Genomic DNA, 21,631 nt, shown 5'->3' with positions numbered 1-21,631 from the left:
CGCGATGTTTCTGCCCGGCTTCGAACTGGGGACCTTTCGCGTGTTAGGCGAATGTGATAACCACGACACTACAGAAACCGCTGAGAGTAACACAATCAGTGGCCCTGTGCAATGTTGAACCTCAATGTATTGTTGCAGCTTCTAACGGTTCCGCTGAGAGGCCATAGAACTTATTGGAAGGAGCCGTTTCTTTAAAACTGATGTCTCAACTTATGAAAGGATCAGATATTGAACTTTGCTGAACTGGAGATAAGTTATGTTTTGCTTGAAATTCAATTGTGAGGGCGGGGCTTTCAACAGTAACCACAGCTGAAACGAGAATTGTTGATGCCCTGCTCACTTTGCTCTGCATCGGGAACCAGCTGTCCAACATTTTTGGGTTGAAATCTTGTTTCCGCTTGTTCTTTGTGTCCGGGCGGTAGTTGTTGAGCAATCTACCATCGATAGCTCATCCAGAAATATATTTTGTTTCTTTGTTTCTTCCACTGCGCTAACAGAGAGCTGGCACAGACACGGCGGCCGGAATGGCCTCATACTGTGGTGTCATTATTCTCTGATTTGATGCTAACCTAACTCTGTGGCCAGGGTCCCAAGGCCTCTTCTTATTTAATTTCTCCTGACTTGCCCCCCATTAGAGCCCTTTCCTGTTGTTCTGTTTCCTCCCTCCGGTAATTCACTTGGTTAAGACGTACCACATTTCTAACCTGTCCCGGTTTTAATAAAAGGTGATGGTGAAAGACGAACTTTGTTTTCCTGTCGACAAATGACTCCTGACTACCTGAGATGTTGCAGTACTTTTGGCGTTCTCCGCAGATTTAGATTGATTTTCGATGGCAATGACAGTATGCTTTGGTTGTTTTTGCGGGGCTCGTTGGTCTAGAGGTATGATTCTCGCTTTGGGTGTGCCGCTGTCGGAATTTGCGAGAGGTACCGCGTTCAAATCCCGGACGAGCCCTCCGATGAGGTTGTCCCGTTGGTCAAACCGCATGTTTGCTTCATTTCTTTGCAGCGTCGACGGCGGGATTCATTCACATTGGGTTTGCTTTGAGAAGCTGAGCTCAAGCTGCGTGGAACCAATACGTTCCCGAGAAGTTTGTCTATGCGTGGGCATTCACATTTCTATTGACTAATTCTGGTGGACTCAGACAGCTCTTTGTCCCTTTCATTTTATCAGTTCAACAACTTCAGACTGTGAACTCTCACTTCCCCCTTCACCACATGTTTTTTCCATCAACTTATCATCCCTTCCATTGATATGTTTTACCCTCAGCATCGCCCACCTCCCACCAGCCCATACCATCCTACTTCAGCAATCTGATCCCTGTTTGTAATTGTTCTCTGACGCACTGCTTACCTTTGTTCTGCCATTAACACATTCTGACCGCTTGATGCGCCATCAGCACCTTTCATAGCCTTGATTAGCCTAATTTACATTCCCTTTTTCTTTCTGCCCGAGACATTTTCGTCATTTCCCACCTATTGCTAGCCCTCTATCGAGGCCCAATACAGCACTCCACCATCCCCACCCCCCACCCCCCACCCACAATCGTCTGAATCTCCAGTTCCAGTTCTCCAGCTTTGACAAAGAGTCCACTTGACTGGAAACGACAGCTGCCATTTCGCTCCCCAGAGGCTAGCAGACCTGCTGAGATTATCCAGTATTTTCTGTTTTTGTTTCCGTTTGAAGCATCCGCAGTAAGTTGCATTTGTCGCACATTTAGACATGTTTGAGATGGTGATTAAATATGTTCATTTGTAAATCGCTGAAACTCTGTTGTGGATGAACTAGCTGCTAATATCCGAGGTGTGCCAAGATATGAAAATTCTTCACCTCTCATTGCCTGCCGAAAATTCAGTGCTTGGGCCTTAATGTTCAATTCAGTGTAGTGGCTCATGTGAGACGAAATTTCATAGTCCTGGAAAACACGAGTTTCCGGCAACATTCAGGAAACAGAATTATTTTGTGCCCAATAATTGTGCAAACCTTTCTCACACGAAATGCTAAATATTCGATGTTTTTGCCCGGTTTCGAACCGGGGACCTTTCGCGTGTGGGGCGAATGTGATAGCCACTACACTACAGAAACCGCTGTCAATCAATGGACGTGCGGAATGTAGAACCTCACTGTGTTGCTGCAGATTCTGATGGTCTGTTTGAGAGGCCAGGTCCCTTGTTGCAAGCGACAGCTGTTTCTTAAATTAACAGATGTCTCAACATATAAAGCCGTGAGATGTAGAAATTATATCGAAATTAACATAAGTTATATTTTGCTGAATGTCGGTCTCAAATTTGTGCTTTTTGGTCTCGAGGTCTGGTTCTCGTTTAAGGATTTTCAAGCAATGCCTATGGGAGTGGTCGTGGGTTTAAATCCAGGACAGGCTCTTTACTCCAGGTCAGGGATTACGAATTGTTTGCGATGCTGACGGCAGGATTGATTTACATTGGCCCACTCTGAAAAAGATTTCTCAGGACTCGGAATGTTTACGTCGTTTCTCTCACCACAGGTGATGTTCGAGAGAGAGAGACAGTGTCTGAGCTGGAGTGCGTTTGGATAAAATTGATGCTCCAGATCTGTGTTAACCACAGGGACGTGACCCATCTAATCCACAGAGCCAAAGTGGAGAATTGAACTGACTGGGGAATGGATCTTAACGCTGACCTCCCGGACCTCGGCGTCGTGAAATGTTCCAAAGAAGCTCAACAGCCACTCGAGGAACAGCAGCGCATCTTTCCACTGGGCTCAATACAGCTTTCACACTCAGTGTGTGTTCAGCAGTTTCACACTATAAATGCTGCCCCCATTTTGTGTGTCCTTCCATCGCAGATTTGGGTTTCAATCTTGTTTCCACTTGTTCTTTGTGTCCGGGTGGCAGTTGTTGATCAATCTGCCATCGATAGCTCCTCCAGACATATCTTTTGTTTCTTTGTTTCTTCCATTGCGCTAACAGAGAGCTGGCACAGACACGGCGGCCGGATGGCCTCATACTGTGGTGTCTTTATTCTCTGATTCGATGCTAATCTCACTCTGTGGCCAGGGTCCCAAGGCCTTTTCTCATTTAATCTCTCCTGCTTTGCCCCCCATTAGAGCCCTTTCCTGTTGTTCTGTTTCCTCCCTCCGGGATTTCACTTGCTTCTAAATTTCTACATTTCTAACCTTTCCAGGTTTCAATGGAAGGTCAAGGAGGTGAAAGATGAATTTTTTTTCCCTGTCCACAAATGCTGCCTGACTGCCTGAGATTTCCCAGCATTTTCCGCAGATATCTGATTGGCTGTGGATGGCAATGAAAGTGTCTGTTGGCTCAATCAAGTTGCTCCTACTGGCTTGTTGGTCTAGGGGTAAGATTCTCGCTTCGGGGTTTGTGCTGCAGGAAAATGTGAGAGGTCCCGGGTTCAAATACTGGGCGAGCCCTTTGATGTTGTTTCTTATTGGCCATGCTGCAGATTTTGTTCATTTCTTTCCGGTGCAGGCAGCGGGATCGGTTCACGTTGAGTTTGCTTTGAGAAGCTGAGCTCACACTGCAGGGAATCAATACGTCCCCGAGAAAATCGAGACATTTTCAAAAAGCTTGACTATGTGAGTGGGCATTCCCTTATCTCTATTCACTAATCCAGGTGACCCCATGATGGTGGATTCAGGCAGCTGTGTGTCTGTTTCATTTGATTCATTCGAGGATGTGAATATCGCTGGCGAGGCCACGATTTATTGCCCAGAACTCTTTGCCCTTGAGAAGGTGATGGTGAGCTGCTTCCTGAACCGCTGCAGTCTATTGGTGTAGGTACACCTACAGTGCTGTTAGGGAGGGACTTCCAGGATTATGTCCCAGTGACAGTGAAGGCACAACCGATATATTTCCAAGTAATAATAATCTTAATTATTGTCACAAGTCGTCTTACATTAATAACGCAATGAAGTTACTGTGAAAATGGTCAGCATGGGGAGTGGCTGGAAGGAAACTTTCAGGGTGTCGGGGTCTTTGGTTTGGAAGGCGCTGTCTAAGATGCTTTTGGTGAGTTCCTGCAGCCATCCAGGCAAGTGGAGAGTATTCCATCACACTCCTGACTTGTGCCTTCTGGTGGTGGACAGGTTTTGTGGAGTTAGGAGGCGAGTTACTCGCTGCAGGATTTCCAGCAATCCTGACTTGTGCCTTGTAGATGGTGGGCAGGCTTTGTGGGGTTAGGAGGTGAGTTACTCGCTGCAGGATTCCCAGCCTCTGACCTGCATTTGTCGACATTGAACAAACTGTTAATATTTGTGCCGAGTCAAAATAGGAGCATCTGTGTTCCAGCTCAGCGTGTCGGCAATTTTCAGCACATCTGCTTCTCCTGAATGCATTTTAAGGTACATGTCTGAGCAAATGACACATGCTTGTAAGTTATTATATTCGGGTAATATTGGATTCACTGGGGGAGTGGCTGGTGGGTGAATAGTGTAACTGGCTCTGGACCAGGTAATATTGGACAGTGGATTCACTGGGGGAGTGGCTGGTGGGGGAATAGTGTAACTGGCTCTGGACCAGGTAATATTGGACAGTGGATTCACTGGGGGAGTGGCTGGTGGGTGAATAGTGTAACTGGCTCTGGACCAGGTAATATTGGACAGTGGATTCACTGGGGGAGTGGCTGGTGGGTGAATAGTGTAACTGGCTCTGGACCAGGTAATATTGGACAGTGGATTCACTGGGGGAGTGGCTGGTGGGGGAATAGTGTAACTGGCTCTGGACCAGTAAAGCAGAGAACCAGGCTGAAGCTCTGGGGACCGGGGTTCAACACGGCAGATTCACTCAGCGACCCAATTCAAGGGCAATTCAGGGTGGGTGTAAATGAATAATGAAAATGTCAATCATGTAACTTTTCCACACACGGAAACCAATGGGGTTTGATAATGTTTCTGTGCGGGTTTAAACCGAAGGCCTTAATGTGTGTAAAACTCTAACAAAAATATAGACATTGAACAGAGCAAATCGATTAGTCTCAATGTCCTTCTCTCTCTCTGTGATCTTGAAGTTTCTCCGTTCAAATTAATCTTCCAATTTGCTTTTGAAAAAGGAGTTTCTGCAGAATCCTTGCTCAGTTTGATTTAATGAAAACATTCCCATGGTCCAATGACCAGAAGATTTGGACATGAAGATGGCGTAGTTTACGATATAAACATTACGTAATCATGCAATTGGTTTCATAATGAATTTACAAAAGTGTATTTTCTGCTGAAGCATCGTCATTATTTCGGAGTTGATAACAATCTAATTACATTTGATCTACATCCTGTTTACAGAGTCTGTCTGTTAGAGAGGGAAAGGATTTGTGAAGCTTAACAAAGCTTTCTAGAAATCACTTTGCTGAAGTAGTTTACTTTATTTGATTTCAAATTAATTTTAAAATGTAGAAATGTGAGCTCAGCAAATATCTCCGGGTGAAATGGTTTCCTCTCATTCAATAATAACATCATTCTTATGTTCCTTCGAAAAATATCAAACAAATTTACTCAGGATTTGTTCCATTACTCAAAACTTGATATTATGTGATATTTATCTCCTCACCTGAAATTGAGACTCTCTGAAATAAACAACATTTAATTGCAAACATGAATGACGAAGAAAATAAATCGAGTCACTGGGTAATACAAGTTCCCTTGTTTTCATTTGAGATTGACCATAGTTAGTTTTTAAACACAAATACCTTCACAGGTCAGAGATTTAAGAATGATATGTTCATTATATTTGACCCTCTTTGCTCTGGATATGAAACATTCTGCTGTCTAAATCCCGTTCATGTATAAGAAAGGAAATCCACACTGAGCCTGGATTTCCTCATCTCCCTGAGTGGCTTTTCCACCCGATTTTCAAGAAGGTGGTTCAGTTAAATTTCTGCCATTTCCACTAATTCAGTTACAGTATCGTTTGTGTCTGTCTGTATGAGCATACATTACTATTAGATCTGTTTCAGATGGTGATTTAAAATGTTAATCTACATCTGAAAATCTATTAAATTCTGTTGTGGACTGAACAAACTGAGAATATCCAAACTGTGTCAAAATGCGATCATCTTTTTCTGATCTTTGCTTCTTCAATATTCACTACCTCCGACTTCTCTGAATGAAGTTTGAGGCTGAGGAGGCCAAATATATATCTAATACATGGGATTCAGATGACATGTGAAACAATCGCATGTGATGCAAACTTTCCTCAAACTAAGCGAGAAGTATTCGATGTTCCTGCCCAGTTTTGAATGGAGGACATTTTGCGGCGTTAGATGAACGTGACAACCACTGCCCTGCAGAAACAGGTGGCAGCGGAGCAGGCAGTGGACCTGTCCTATGTTCAACTGCAGTGTCTTGCTGCAGCTTCCAATGGTAAGGCTGAGAGGCCATGTCACTTATTACTCTCCTCTACCTTCCCCACATGTTTATTTAGAACATAGAACAGTACAGCACAGAACAGGCCCTTCGGCCCTCAATGTTGTGCCGAGCCATGATCACCCTACTCAAACCCACGTATCCACCCTATACCCATAAACCAACAACCCCCCCTTAACCTTACTTTTATTAGGACACTACAGGCAATTTAGCATGGCCAATCCACCTAACCTGCACATCTTTGGACTGTGGGAGGAAACTGGAGCACCCGGAGGAAACCCACGCACACACGGGGAGGACGTGCAGACTCCACACAGACAGTGACCCAGCCGGGAATCGAACCTGGGACCCTGGAGCTGTGAAGCATTTTTGCTAACCACCTTGCTACCGTGCTGCCCCAAAATTTCTTTTTCTTTTTTTAACAAATATATTTAAACTCCATATCAAAGAGCTTTCAATACTAATGTTCTAGAATTCAAGAAATGTTTACAAATAAAACCTGAAGCAAAGAGCCACTATTGAACATTTACAATTAGAATTTTCTCTAGCAATTGGTTTAATATAGGCAACTCAATCAAAATAACACTTTGACATTTGCATTTCACTTCTACAATTTACTCTGCCCACTTGGAAGAAACACTGAAAGTTAAAATTTTATACAAGATGAAAAAAAGTATGAAAATTTCTAAACACTTTGGTCACACTATGTGTTCCAATTGGTATACTTCAATTGTATACGTTGGGTTTAAGTATACACTTTTTATTTCTAGCAACATTTTCATTACTTCCTGTAGGGGGACATTTTCTGATACTGGACCATGATATAAATTATATTTGTAACTACATTGTGCTCCAATATTACTTTTGAATAGTTCTGATGAGACAAAAGTTGCTCATTGGCTAATATGCCTCTTTATAAGGGGCAATTTGTAGAAATAGATACTGTATACACAATGCTTTTTAATATCAGAACGTACACAAAATGGCTGTTCGCTATTAAAGCAATACTAAAGACACAAAATGGCCGAACCAGCCACATTCCTGAACAATAAGTTACAAACTGTGTAAACCGCCTCATGAGAACCAAGCGTGGGTACTTATGGGGAGCATCTCAACAGCTGCTGATAACAGCTTCACAGAACAAGGAATACAATGTATCCATAATAGATCAAGTTCTCCAGCTGTAGATAGGACATATCCTTGTTTTAGTTTTGAATGACTTCTGTATGAAGTTAGTGGCAGGTAAGACAACACCCACTTTAACCATATATGTGATAACTGGAATGCTAAGAAAATTGATTGACTGCATATAATGAATTGTGACACGAATATAGTTGATTGATTGTCTGTAAATGAGAATACAACTAATTCCGCCCCTTGAATCTGTATATTAACCCAATGCGAACCTTAGCTCAAGTGAGAAAGAGTATTGCGAGATTGCGTAGTCTCCAAATCTTTCTCCCAGATCTGAAATAAACTGTTTCTTTACTTACTCAAACAGGCCTTTGTGTGAATATCTCCAGCTCTAACACTTCCATTGACGTCTCTACCCTTACCATTGTCTCTCTCTCTCTCCCGCCCCCCCCACCATGTTTCTGATTGAAGCATCCGCAGTAAGTTGCTTTTATCTTACAATTAGACATGATTGACACAGTTATTTTGTTCATCTGCATCTGTTAATCCATTAAATACTGTTGTGGATGAACAAACTGCGAATATCCGAACTGTCTTAAAGCAGGGAAATCTTTATCAGCTCATTGCTTCTGGAAAATTCAGTACTTCAGACTTTACTGAATCAATTTTTGTGGCTTGTCCAATAATAACAGTGAGAGTCTCAGTGGGACAATCAGACAATAATAGTGGAGATGGGGCCCAGAGGAGAAACAACAAAGGATTCACTCACTTTGAGTGTAACAAACACAGTATATTTCCAGTAAGAAGTCAGACTGCAGTGTGTGAGTGAACATATCATTATATCCAATGTAGAATTATAAGAGACCCCTCAGTGCAGAAGGGGGGCATTCGGCCCATCGAATCTGCACCTGAGCTAAATCGCTGGCTTTTGAAGCAGACCAAGCAGGCCAGCAGCACGGTTCGATTCCCATACCAGCCTCCCCGGGCAGCCGCCGGAATGTGGCGACTAGGGGCTTTTCACAGTAACTTCGTTGAAGCCTACTCGTGACAATAAGTGATTTTCATTTCATTTAATTTCATATGAAATATCACCCTACCTGGGCCAATATAGGGTGGCATGGTAGCACAGTGTGTAGCACTGTTGCTTCCCAGATCCAGGGTCCCAGATAATAACTCTGTTACTGTTATTAGACAATAACCTGCCTGTTATTCCAATGCTGCTGTGTGTTACTCTGTCACTGTTATCATTAGACAATAATAGGAGGGCAAGATGCAAGGTAGCAATGATAATTTGATGTTTCTGTGTTATAGTCAGTGTCACTGGGAGGTGTGTGACAAAACAGGAATGGAAACATCATGACAGAGGCACGTGTGACTGACTCCACCTGATTCAGAACTGTTCTACCCAAGGTGAGAGCAATGAGGACATGGGGAACTCCAGAGATTTCTGGTATCTGAGCTGCATCTGTAGAGGAACTGAAATCATTCTAGTGGTTCTCGATTTATACAGGAAATATACCTGACAGCTAAAACCAAAGTTTCAATCTTCTCTTTGAGACACATTGTGATTGAAAAGATCAAATGTTAAAACATCAGGAGAGGAAAATTCAGACTGTCACAAAGGGCATCATTGCTACCTCACAGCACCATGGACCCTGGTTCAATTCCAGCCTTTGGTGACTGTCTGTGTGGAGTTTGCACTTTCTCCCAGTGTCTGCATGCGTTTCCTACCACCATTCAAAGATTTGCAACTTAGGTGGGTTGGTCTTTTTTTAAAAAATAATTTTTATTCAAATTTTCACAATATATCAATAACAAAATACAAAAGGAAGAAAGAGAACAACCCCCCTCCCATATGTACAGAAATAAATAAATTAGCACCCGCCATTGACATTGAGCAAATATACACACCGCTTCAAAGCAAAACAAAAAGACGACACCACCCCCCGGATTGCTGTTGCTGTTGGCCTTCTTCTACCGTTCTGCCAGGAAATCTATGAATGGTTGCCACCTCCCGAAGAAGGCCTGCAACGATCCCCTGAGGGCAAATTGCACCCTCTCCATTTTAATAAACCCCGCCATGTCATTGATCCAGGCCTCCACGCTTGGGGGTCTCGCATCCTTCCACTGAAGAAGAATCCTCCGCCGGGCTACCAGGGACGCAAAGGCCACAATACCGCCCTCTTTCGCCTCCTGCACTCCTGGCTCCTCTGCAACCCCAAATATTGCGAGCCCCCAGCCCGGCCTGACCCTGGATCCCACCACCCTCGACATCGTCCTCACTACGCCCTTCCAAAAGTTCTCCAATGCTGGACATGCCCAAAACATATGAGTGTGATTCGCTGGGCTCCCTGAGCATCTAACACACCTGTCCTCACTCCCAAAAAAACCGGCTCATCCTTGTCCCAGTCATGTGAGCCCTATGCAGCACCTTAAATTGTATGAGGCTGAGCCTCGCGCAAGAAGAGGAGGAGTTCACCCTTCCTAGGGTGTCCGCCCACGTCTCCTCCTCGATCTCCTCACCCGATCTGTGCCGTCTCCATTGCCCCCAAATTTTGAGGGTAGCCTCCACCACCGAGATCGTGGTATACCTCGTTGGAGGGAGCGGCAGCGGTGCCGTTACCAGCGCCTCCAGGCTTGTGTCCACACAGGACGCCATCTCCATCCTTTTCCAGGCTGCCCCCTCCCCCTCCATCACCCATCTGCGCACCATCGCCACCTTGGCAGCCCAGTAATATCCACAGAGGTTGGGCACCGTTAGCCCCCCCCCCCCCCCCACCTCGCTCCAGGAACACCCTTCTCACCCTCGGGGTTCCCTGCGCCCACACAAACCCCATAATACTCCTATTAACCCACCTGAAGAAGGCCTTTGGGGTAAGAATGGGGAGGCACTGGAACAGGAACAGAAATCCTGGGAGCACCGTCATCTTGACTGATTGCACCCTACCCGCCAGCGACAGCGGCAACATGTCCCACCTCTTAAACCCCTCCTCCATTTTCTCCACCAGCCTCGTCAGGTTAAGCTTGTGCAAGGCCCCCCAACTCCTGGCCACCTGAACCCCCAAGTACCTGAAGCTCCTCTCCTCCCTTTTTAGTGGGAGCTCACCAATCCCCCCCCCCCCCGGTCCCCTGGGTGAACTACGAACAACTCGCTCTTCCCCATGTTGAGCTTGTACCCTGAGAAGTCCCCAAACTCCCTGAGAATCCTCATCACCACCGGCATCCGCTCCACCGGGTCTGCCACATACAACAACAAGTCATCCGCATAGAGCGACACTCGGTGCTCTTCCCCAACCCGCACCAGCCCCCTCCAGTTCCTCGACTCCCTCAACGCCATGGCCAGGGGTTTAGTTGCCAGCGCAAAGAGCAGGGGGGAACAAGGGACATGCCTGCCTCACCCTCGGTATAGCCGAAAATACTCCGACCTCCTCCTATTCGTGGCCACACTCGCCACTGGGGCCTCATATAACAGCCTCACCCACCTGACGAACCCCGCCCCAAACCCGAACCTTTCCAGCACCTCCCACAAGTAGCCCCACTCAACCCTATCGAAGGCCTTCTCCGCATCCATCGCCGCCACTATCTCCGCTTCCCCTTCTACCGCTGGCATCATTATTACATCAAGAGCCTCCGTATGTTAGTATTCAACCGCCTCCCTTTCACGAACCCCGTTTGATCCTCATGAATAACCTGCAGCACACAGTCCTCTACCATTGTGGCTGAAATCTTCACCAGCAACTTGGTGTCTACATTTAAAAGTGAGATCGGCCTGTATGACCCACACTGCAGGGGATCCTTGTCCCATTTAAGGATCAAGGAAATCAGCACCCGAGATGTCGTCGGAGGCAAAGCCCCTCTTTCTCTTGCCTCGTTGAAGGTCCTAACCAACAGAGGGTTCAGCAGGTTTGCATACGTCTTATAAAATTCGACCAGGAACCCATCCGGCCCCGGCGCCTCCCCGACTGCATGTTCCCTATCCCTTTAACCAGCTCCTCCAGCTCAACTGGTGCCCCCAGCCCCTCCACCTGTCGCTCCTCCACCCTCAGGAATCTCAGCCGGTCCAGACAATGCCCCATTCCCCCCTCCTCCAGTGGAGGTTCGGACCGATACAGTTTCTCGTAGAAGTCCCTGAAGACCCCATTGATGCCTACCCCACTTCGCACCACATTCCCTCCCCTATCCTTAACTCCACCGATCTCCCTTGCCACATACCGCGTACGGAGCTGGTGTGCCTCCATCCTACTCGCCTTCTCCCCATATTCATGCACCGCCCCCTGTGCCTTCCTCCACTGACCTTCCGCCTTCCTGGTGGTCAACAGGTCGAATTCGACCTGGAGACTACGACGCTCCCTAAGCAATCCCTCCTCCGGAGCCACCGCATACCTCCTGTCCATCCTCACCATCTCCCCGACCAATCTCTCCCTCTCTCTCTGCTCTCTCCTTTCCCTGTGGGCCCGAATGGAGACCAACTCTCCCCTAACCACCACCTTCAGCGCCTCCCAGACCGTCCCCACTCGCACTTCCCCATTGTCATTGGTCTCCAGGTACCTCTCAATGCATCCTCGGACCCGCCCGCCCACCTCTTCGTCCGCCAGCAACCCCACCTCTAAGTGCCAAAGCGGGCGTTGGTCCCTCTCCTCCCCCAGCTCGAGGTCCACCCAATGCGGAGCATGATCGGAAATGGCTATCACCGAATACTTAGCATCCTCCACCCTCACAATCAGCGCCCTACTCAATGAAAAAATCAATCCGGGAATAAGCCTTATGCACATGGGAGAAGAATGAAAATTCCCTGGCCCTCGGTCTCGCAAATCTCCATGGGTCAACCCCTCCCATCTGATCCATAAACCCCCTCAGCACCTTAGCTGGCTTCCTACCCGTCCTGGATCTGGATCGATCCAGTGCCAGAATCAGCACCGTGTTGAAATCCCCCCCCCCCCCCCCATTATCAGGCCCCCCGCCTCCAAATGTGGAATCCAGCCCAAAATGCGCCGCATGAAACCCGCATCGACGCATCGACCGACACCCTCTTTCCCACCAGGATCGCCACCCTCCCCGATTTTTTTGTATCCGGCCCCGAATTAAACACCTGGCCTACCCATCCCTTCCACAATCGAACCTGATCTGCCACCAGGTGCGTCTCCTGAAGCATGACCACATCCACCTACAGCCCTTTCAGATGCGCAAACACACGGGCCCGTTTGACCGGCCCATTCAGTCTCCTCACATTCCAGGTTATCAGCCAGATCAGGGGGCTACCTACTCCCCTCCCCCGCCGACTAGCCATTACCCTTCCTCAGCCCACCACGTGCCCGCGGCCCCCCTGCTCGGCCCGTTCCCCACGGCGGCAGACCCCCATCCCGACCCCTCTACCTGCTTCAGCTCCCTCTTGGCCATTCCAGCAGCAACCCGGTACCCCCCTCTCCCCCGTTCCCCTGATAGGACCCCCCCTAGCTGCATTGCTCCCTACATTGCACTCCTGTAAGTCAGCTGACTCCTGCTGACCACGGCCACTCCCGGCACTAATGTCTTGTCCTCATTTTCGGAGACCTTTTGTCAGACCTCTCGGATCGCCACCCCCTGGGCCGTCTGGGTCTCCAGCAGCTTATCAATTGAAGCCTTCATCGGCTCCAGCAGGTCCGCTTTAAGCTCCCTGAAGCAGCGCTGAAGAGCCTCCTGTTGCTCCTGCACCCACTGCATCCACGCTGCCTGGTCTCCGCCACCTTGTGCTTCTTCCCTCGCACCTGCTTTGGCTTTGCTACCACTTTTTTACACGCCCCACTCCTGGCCCAGGCCATACACTGCTGTGGAAATGTTGCTGACTCCTTCCCACGTCGGGAAACGTCGAAAAGTACCGCTGGGGGCCCTAAGAAGAGCCCAAAGGTCCGTTCCTAGCGGGAGCTGCCGACGGTGCAACTTAGCTCCGCATAGCTGCAACCGGAAGTCCAGGAAGCAGTTTATGCTACGTGAAGAATATAACAAAACAGGTACAACCCTTGCCTCCTTGAAAAGTCCATCGCCTTCTCGGGTTCCACAAAATAATGGTGCTGGCCCTCGTGCGTGACCCACAGATGCGCCGAGTAGAGCACTCCAAATTTCACCTGCTTCCTGTACAAAATCTGTAACCTGTAACTTGCCTGTAGCCTGCCCTCCTTCTGGCCACCTCCATGCTCAGGTTCTGGTAGACGCGCTGGATACTTTTGTCCCATTTGTAGTTCCGCGTACTCTTGGCCCAATGAAGAACCTGCTCCTTACCCAGGAACCTGTGGAATCGGACCACCATCGCCCGTGGGGGACCCCCTGGCCGCGGCTGTGCTCTATGTGCCCTGTCCACCTCCAGCGGTCGAGGGAATACCTCATTCCCCAGCAGCTTCTGGAACATGACTGCCATCTACTTGGCAGCATCCAACCTCTCAGCCCCCGCCGGGAGGCCAACGACTCTCAGGTTCTGCCAGCGGGACCTGTTCTCCAGGTTCTCCATCTTTTCCAAGAGCCTTTTTTGTTGCTCCCACAACTTTCCAATCTCCACGTCCGCCACCGTTTGAAAATCCGCCTGTTCCTCCGCTGTCCTCTCCAGCTCCTGGATCGTCGGATTCTAGGTGTCCAGCCTTTTCTCCAATCGACAAATGAACTCTGGAGCCGTTCCAAATTATCCTGTTTCAGTGCTGATAAGCTGTCCTGTATAACCTTCAACAAAGAACAAAGAAAATTACAGCACAGGAACAGGCCCTTCGGCCCTCCCAGCCTGCGCCGATCCAGATCCTTTATATAAACCTGTCTCCTATTTTCCAAGGTCTACTTCCCTCTGTTTCCGCCCGTTCATATACCCATCTAGATGCATCTTAAATGATGCTATCGTGCCCGCCTCTACCATCTCCGCTGGTAAAGCGTTCCAGGTACCCACCACCCTCTGCGTAAAAAACTTTCCACGCACATCTCCCTTAAACTTTCCCCCTCTTACCTTGAAATCGTGACCCCTTGTAACTGACACCCCCACTAATGGGAAAACGTGTTGCTATCCACCCTGTCCATACCTCTCTTAATTTTGTAGACCTCAATCAGGTCCCCCCTCAACCTCCGTCTTTCCAACGAAAACAATCCTAATCTACTCAACCTTTCTTCATAGCTAGCACCCTCCATACCAGGCAACATCCTGGTGAACCTCCTCTGCACCCTCTCCAAGGCATCCACATCCTTCTGTTAATGTGGCGACCAGAACTGCATGCAGTATTCCAAATGTGGCCTAACCAAAGTCCTATACAACTGTAACATGACCTGCCTACTCTTGTACTCAATACCCCGTCCGATGAAGGCAAGCATGCTGTATGCCTCTTGACCACTCTATCAACCTGCGTTGCCACCTTCAGGGTACAATGGACCTGAACTCCCACATCTCTCTGTACATCAATTTTCCCCAGGACCCTTCCATTGACCATATAGTCCGCTCTTGAATTTGATCTTCCAAATTACATCACCTCGCATTTGCCTGGATTGAACCCCATCTGCCATTTCTCTGCCCAACTCTCCAAACTATCTATATTTTGTTGTACAGTAGTCCCCCTTTATAACGCGGGTGTTGGGGTCCAAGACCCCCACCCGCGTTGTAACCGAGCCGCGGATATCCACGATGGGGGTTTTAAATTTATTTTAAAATCTATGCTAGCGCTTCCCATTGTGAGTCTAGGGGGGGAGGGGGGGGGGGGGGGGAGAGAGGTCAGACCCCCGCAGACTCACAATGGGAAGCGCTAGCATAGATTTTTTAATAAATTTAAAACCCCCATCGTGGATCCAATTAAAATTTCAGCGGCCGGCTCACTTTGTTCCGGAGAGAAGCTGCTCTCACTGAAATCAGCCGGCCGCTGAAATTGACACTGCCCGCTGCTCTCTCCCTCCAATCCAACTTTTAAGTTTTAATGTTTCTGATTGGAGGGAGAGAGCAGCCGGCAGTGTCAATTTCTTTTTTTTTTCCTCCGGCTTGCCCCCTCTACCCCCACATCCTCCAACTAGACCCCTCTCCCCCCACACCCTCCGGCTCGCCCCCTCTACCCCCCCAACACCCTCCGGCTCGCCCCCTCTCCCCCCCCCCCAACACCCTCCGACTCGCCCCCCCTCCCCCCAACACCCGCCCCCCCTCCTCTCCCCCCAACACCCGCCCCCCCTCCTCTCCCCCCAACACCCGCCCCCCCCTCCTCTCCCCCCAACACCCGCCCCCCCTCCTCTCCCCCCCAACACCCGCCCCCCCCTCCTCTCCCCCCCAACACCCGCCCCCCCTCCTCTCCCCCCCAACACCCGCCCCCCCTCCTCTCCCCCCCACACCCGCAGGGGGGGGTCCCCCCCACACCCGCAGGGGGGGGTCTCCCCCACACCCGCAGGGGGGGTCCCCCCCACACCAGCCCCCCCTCCTCTCCCCCCCAACACCCGCCCCCCCTCCTCTCCCCCCCAACACCCGCCCCCCCTCCTCTCCCCCCCACCCTCCTCTCCCCCCCACCCTCCTCTCCCCCCCAACACCCGCCCCCCTCCTCTCCCCCCCCAACACCCGCCCCCCCTCCTCTCCCCCCAACACCCGCCCCCCCTCCTCTCCCCCCAACACCCGCCCCCCCTCCTCTCCCCCCCCCACACCCGCCCCCCTCCCCTCCCCCCCCCAACACCCGCCCCCCTCCTCTCCCCCCCAACACCCGCCCCCCTCCTCTCCCCCCCAACACCCGCCCCCCTCCTCTCCCCCCCAACACCCGCCCCCCTCCTCTCCCCCCCAACACCCGCCCCCCTTCCTCTCCCCCCCCCAACACCCGCCCCCCCTCCTCTCCCCCCCCCCAACACCCGCCCCCCCTCCTCTCCCCCCCAACACCCGCCGCCCCTCCTCTCCCCCCCAACACCCGCCCCCCTCTTCTCCCCCCCAACACCCGCCCCCCCTTCTCCCCCCCAACACCCGCCCCCCCTTCTCCCCCCCCCAACACCCCCCCCCCTTCTCCCCCCCCAACCCCCGCCCCCCCCAACACCCGCCCCCCCCAACACCCGCCGCCCCCCAACACCCGCCCCCCTCTTCTCCCCCCAACACCCGCCCCCCCCTTCTCCCCCCAACACCCGCCCCCCCTTCTCCCCCCCCAACACCCGCCCCCCCTTCTCCCCCCCCCCAACACCCGCCCCCCCCCCAACACCCGCCCCCCCCCAACACCCGCCCCCCAACACCCGCCCCCCCCCCAACACCCGCCCCCCCCCCAACACCCGCCCCCCCCCAACACCCGCCCCCCCCCCCCCCCAACACCCGCCCCCCCCCCCCAACACCCGCCCCCCCCCCCCCAACACCCGCCCCCCCCCCCCCAACACCCGCCCCCCCCCCCCCCCCAACACCCGCCCCCCCCCCCCAACACCCGCCCCCCCCCCCCCCAACACCCGCCCCCCCCCCCCCAACACCCGCCCCCCCCCCCCAACACCCGCCCCCCCCAACACCCGCCCCCCCCCCCAACACCCGCCCCCCCCCCCCCCAACACCCCCCCCCCCCCAACACCCGCCCCCCCCCCCCCACACCCCCCCCCCCCCCAACACCCCCCCCCCCCCCCCCAACACCCCCCCCCCCCCCCCAACACACCCCCCCCCCCCCAACACACCCCCCCCCCCCCAACACCCCCCCCCCCCCCCAACATCCCCCCCCCCCCCCCAACATCCGCCCCCCCCCTTCTCTCCCCCCCCCCCCTTCTCCCCCCCCCCCCCAACACCCGCCCCCCCAACACCCGCCCCCCCTCGGCAGTGTCAATTTCAGCGGCCAGCTGATTGTTTCAGTGAGAGCAGTTTCCCTCTCTGGATCAAAGTGAGCCGGCCGCTGAAATTGACACTGCCCGCTGCTCTCTCCCTCCAATCCAACTTTTAAGTTTTAATGTTTCTGATTGGAGGGAGAGAGCAGTGGGCAGTGTCAATTTCAGCGGACGGCTCACTTTGATCCGGAGAGGGAAGCTGCTCGCTCACTGAAACAATCAGCTGGCCGCTGAAATTGACACTGCTGGCTGCTCTCTCCCTCCAATCAGAAACATTAAAACTTAAAAGTTGGATTGGAGGGAGAGAGCAGCGGGCAGTGTCAATTTCAGCGGCCGGCTGATTATTTCAGTGAGAGCAGCTTCCCTCTCCGGAGCCGGCCGCTGAAATTGACACAACTGACAGTTGGGGTCCATCAGCCCCCCCGCGGTATATCGCGAACCGCGGTATTGCGGAGCGCGGTATAACGGGGGACTACTGTATTCTCTGACAGTCCTCCTCGCTCTCTGCAACTCCACCAATCTTTGTATCATCTGCAAACTTGCTCATCAGGCCACCTATACCTTCCTCCAGGTCATTTATGTACATCACAAGCAACAGTGGTCCGAGCACGGATCCCTGTGGATCACCACTAGTCACCTTCTCCATTTTGAGACACTCCCTTCCACCACTACTCTCTGTCTCCTGTTGCCCAGCCAGTTCTTTATCCATCTAGCTAGTACACCCTGAACCCCATACGACTTCACTTTTTCCATCAACCTGCCATGGGAAACCTTATCAAACGCCTTACTAATGTCCATGAATATGACATCTACAGCCCTTCCCTCATCAATTAACTTTGTCACTTCCTCAAAGAATTATATTAGGTTTGTAAGACATGACCTTCCCTGCACAAAACCATGCTGCCTATCACTGATAAGTCTATTTTCTTCCAGATGTGAATAGATCCTATCCCTCAGTATCTTCTCCAACAGCTTGCCTACCAGTGACATCAAGCTCACAGGTCTGTAATTCCCTGGATTTTCCCTGCTACCCTTCTGAAACAAAGGGACAACATTAGCAATTCTCCAGTCCTCCGGGACCTCACCCGTGCTCAAGGATGCTGCAAAGATATCTGTTAAGGCCTCAGCTATTTCGACCCTCGCTTCCCTCAATAACCTGGGATAGATCTCATCTGGTCCTGGGGACCTGATCACCTTAATGTCTTTTAGAATACCCAAAACTTCCCATTTCCGTATGACAACTTGACCTAGAGTACTTAAACATCCATCTCTAGCCTCAACATTCGTCTTGTCCCTCTCCTTTGTGAATACCGATGCAAAGTACTCATTAAGAATCTCACCCATTTCCTCTGAGTCCACGCATAAATTCTCTCCCTTGTCTTTGAGTGGGCCAATCATTTCCCTAGTTACCCTCTTGCTCCTTACATACGAATAAAAGGCTTTGGGATTTTCCTTAACCCTGTTAGCCAAAGATATTTCATGACCCCTTTTAGCCCTTTTTATTGCGCGTTTGAGATTCGCCCAACTTTCCCGATATTCCTCCAAAGCTTCATCAGTTTTGAGTCGCCTCGATCTTACATATGCTTCCTTTTTCATCTTAGCTAGTTTCACAATTTCACGCGTCATCCATGGTTCCCTAATCTTGCCATTTCTATCTCTCATTTTCACAGGAACATGTCTGTCCTGCACTCTAATCAACCTTTCCTTAAAAGACTCCCACATTTCAAATGTGGATTTACCCTTAAACAGCTGCTCCCAATCCACATTCCCTAGCTCCTGCCGAATTTTGTTATACTCTGCCTTTCCCCAATTTAGCACTCTTCCTTTCGGACCACTCTTGTCCTTGTCCATGAGTATTCTAAAACTTACGGAATTGTGATCGCTATTCCCAAAGTAATCACCGACTGAAACATCAACCACCTGGCCGGGATCATTCCCCAATACCAGGTCCAGTATGGACCCTTGGCGAGTTGGACTATTTACATACTGCTCTACAAAACTCTCCTGGATGCTCCTTACAAACTCTGCTCCATCTACGCCTCCAACACTACACGAATCCCATTCAATGTTGGGGAAGTTAAAATCTCCCATCACAACCACCCTATTGCTCCTACATTTTTTTATAATCTGTCTGCATATTTGTACCTCTACTTCATGCTCGCTTTTGGGAGGCCTGTAGTAAAGTCCCAACAATGTTACTGCACCCTTCCTATTTCTCAGCTCCACCCATATTGCCTCAGTGCTCGAATGCTCCATCGTGCCCTCCTTAATCACAGCTGTGATATCATCTCTGACGAGTAATGCAACTCCTCCACCCCTTCTACCTCCCTCTCTATCCCTCCTGAAGCATCTATACCCTGGGATATTCAGTTGCCAGTCCTGCCCTTCCCTCAACCAAGTCTCAGTAATACCAATAACATCATATTCCCAGGTACTGATCCAAATCCTAAGTTCATCTCCCTTACCTGCTACACTTCTCGCATTAAAACAAATATACCTCAGACCACCTGTCCCTTTGCGTTCATCATCTCTTCCCTGTCTACTCTTCCCATTTGTCACATTGAGTTTATTGTCTCGTACCTTACTGGCTTTAGTTGCTGCTTCTTTACTGACCTCTAACTTCCTAATCCGGTTCCCATCCCCCTGCCACATTAATTTAAAACCTCCCCAACAGTGTTAGCAAAAGCACCCCCGAGGACATTGGTTCCAGTCCTGCCCAGGTGTAGACCATCCGGTTTGTAATGGTCCCACCACCCCCAGAACCGGTTCCAATGTCCCAAAAATCTGAACCCCTCCATCCTGCACCATCTCTCAAGCCACGTATTCATTCTGAATATTCTTGAATTTCTACTCTGACTGTCCCGTGGCACTGGTAGCAATCCTGAGATTACTACCTTTGAGGTCCTACTTTTTAACTTCTCTCCTAACTCCCTAAATTCTGATTGTAGGACCTCATCCTTTTGTTTACCTATATCGTTGGTGCCTATATGCACCACGACAACTGGCTGTTCACCTCCCCCTTCAGTATGTCCTGCAGCCGATCGGAGACATCCCTGACCCGAGCACCCGGGAGGCAACATACCATTCGGGAGTCTCGTTTTCGACCACAGGAATGCCTGTCTACTCCCCTTACAATTGAATCCCCTATGACTATAGCCCTACCAGTCTTTTTACCGCCATTCTGTGCAGCAAAGCCACCCACGGTGCCATGAGCCTGGCTACTATTGCCTTGCCCTGGTGAATCATCTCCCCCAACAGTATCCAAAACGGTATACCTGTTTTGGAGGGAGATGACCGCAGGGGACACCTGCACTGCCTTCCTGCTCTTTCTCTGCCTTTTCGTCACCCATTCCCTGTCTCCCTCACCAATCCTAATCTGCGGTGTGACCAGCTCACTGAACGTGCTGTCCACGACTTCCTCAGCATCGCGGATGCTCCAAAGTGAGTCCACCCGCAGCTCCAGAGCCGCCATGCGGTCTAACAGGCGCTGCAGCAGGTCCAAACCACTTAATATCTTCTCACAGGGATTTACCTCAAGTGTATTTGCTAAATTACCTCCCAAGCATTTCGATAATGTCTTAATTAAAAAGACCAAACATTGCACAGAATTCCAGACCGGACTCCATTTCAGTCTTTCCCTCCACAAACCTCCCAATCCACCCTTGTATCTCATTGTGCTTTGCGCGTTTCCCATAGATCATCCAATCTTTCTCTTCCTTTCAATGAAATGTTTCTTCCTGGTTCTGTATTAACTTTCTCCAGGTTTATATGGGTTCCCTAAGTTCCTGTTTCCCTCTGTTAAATTAGTATATAATTTCCACTCTCCCACTGCACTGCTTCAAAAGACCATAAGGCGATATGAAATTGGAACATAATTAGACCAATCGGCCCTTCAAGCCTTCCCCCCATTCAATCATGATTGATATTTTTTCTCAACCACATTCCCCTCCCTTCTACCTAATCCCGTTATTAATCAAAAACCTATCTACCTATCATGTCTCACCAAATTGATTGAGTTTTTTAAAGTGGTGATAAAGAAAGGTCTGTGGATGCAGTTTAAATGGACTTCAGAAAGGCCTTTGATAAGGTCCCACATGGCAGACTGTTACAAAAACTAAAATCACATGGGATTCGGGGTGGGCTGGCTGGCTGGATACAGAAGTGGCTTGGTTATGGGAGTCAGAGAGTAGTGGTGGAAGGGTATTTTTCTGAACAGAGATATGTAGCTAGTGGTATTCCGCAGGGGACAGTGCTGGGACCTCTGCTGTTTGCAGTGTATGTAAATGTTCTGGAGGAAAACGTGGATGGTCTAATCAGCAAGTTTGCGGATGACACGAAGATTGCTGATAGTTCCGAAGATTGGCAGATAATAAAACAGGATATGGATAGATTGGCG

At 50.2% G+C, this 21,631-nt stretch overlaps 2 non-coding genes across 2 annotated transcripts; both read right to left on the bottom strand.

Moving 5' to 3' along the window:
- Positions 1-5: 5 nt before the first annotated feature.
- trnav-aac lies at positions 6-78 on the bottom strand. The gene has a single exon. It is a non-coding gene; the product is annotated as a tRNA-Val (tRNA).
- Positions 79-2,013: 1,935 nt separating this feature from the next.
- Positions 2,014-2,086, bottom strand: trnav-cac. Its single transcript has one exon. It is a non-coding gene; the product is annotated as a tRNA-Val (tRNA).
- Between the last annotated feature and the right edge of the window lie 19,545 nt (positions 2,087-21,631).

This window comes from Scyliorhinus canicula, unplaced genomic scaffold (assembly GCF_902713615.1).
Source record: "Scyliorhinus canicula unplaced genomic scaffold, sScyCan1.1, whole genome shotgun sequence".
NCBI lineage: Eukaryota > Metazoa > Chordata > Chondrichthyes > Carcharhiniformes > Scyliorhinidae > Scyliorhinus > Scyliorhinus canicula.
The sequence above is the reverse complement of the archived record's forward strand: the minus strand, read 5'-3'. Positions and strand labels throughout refer to the sequence as shown.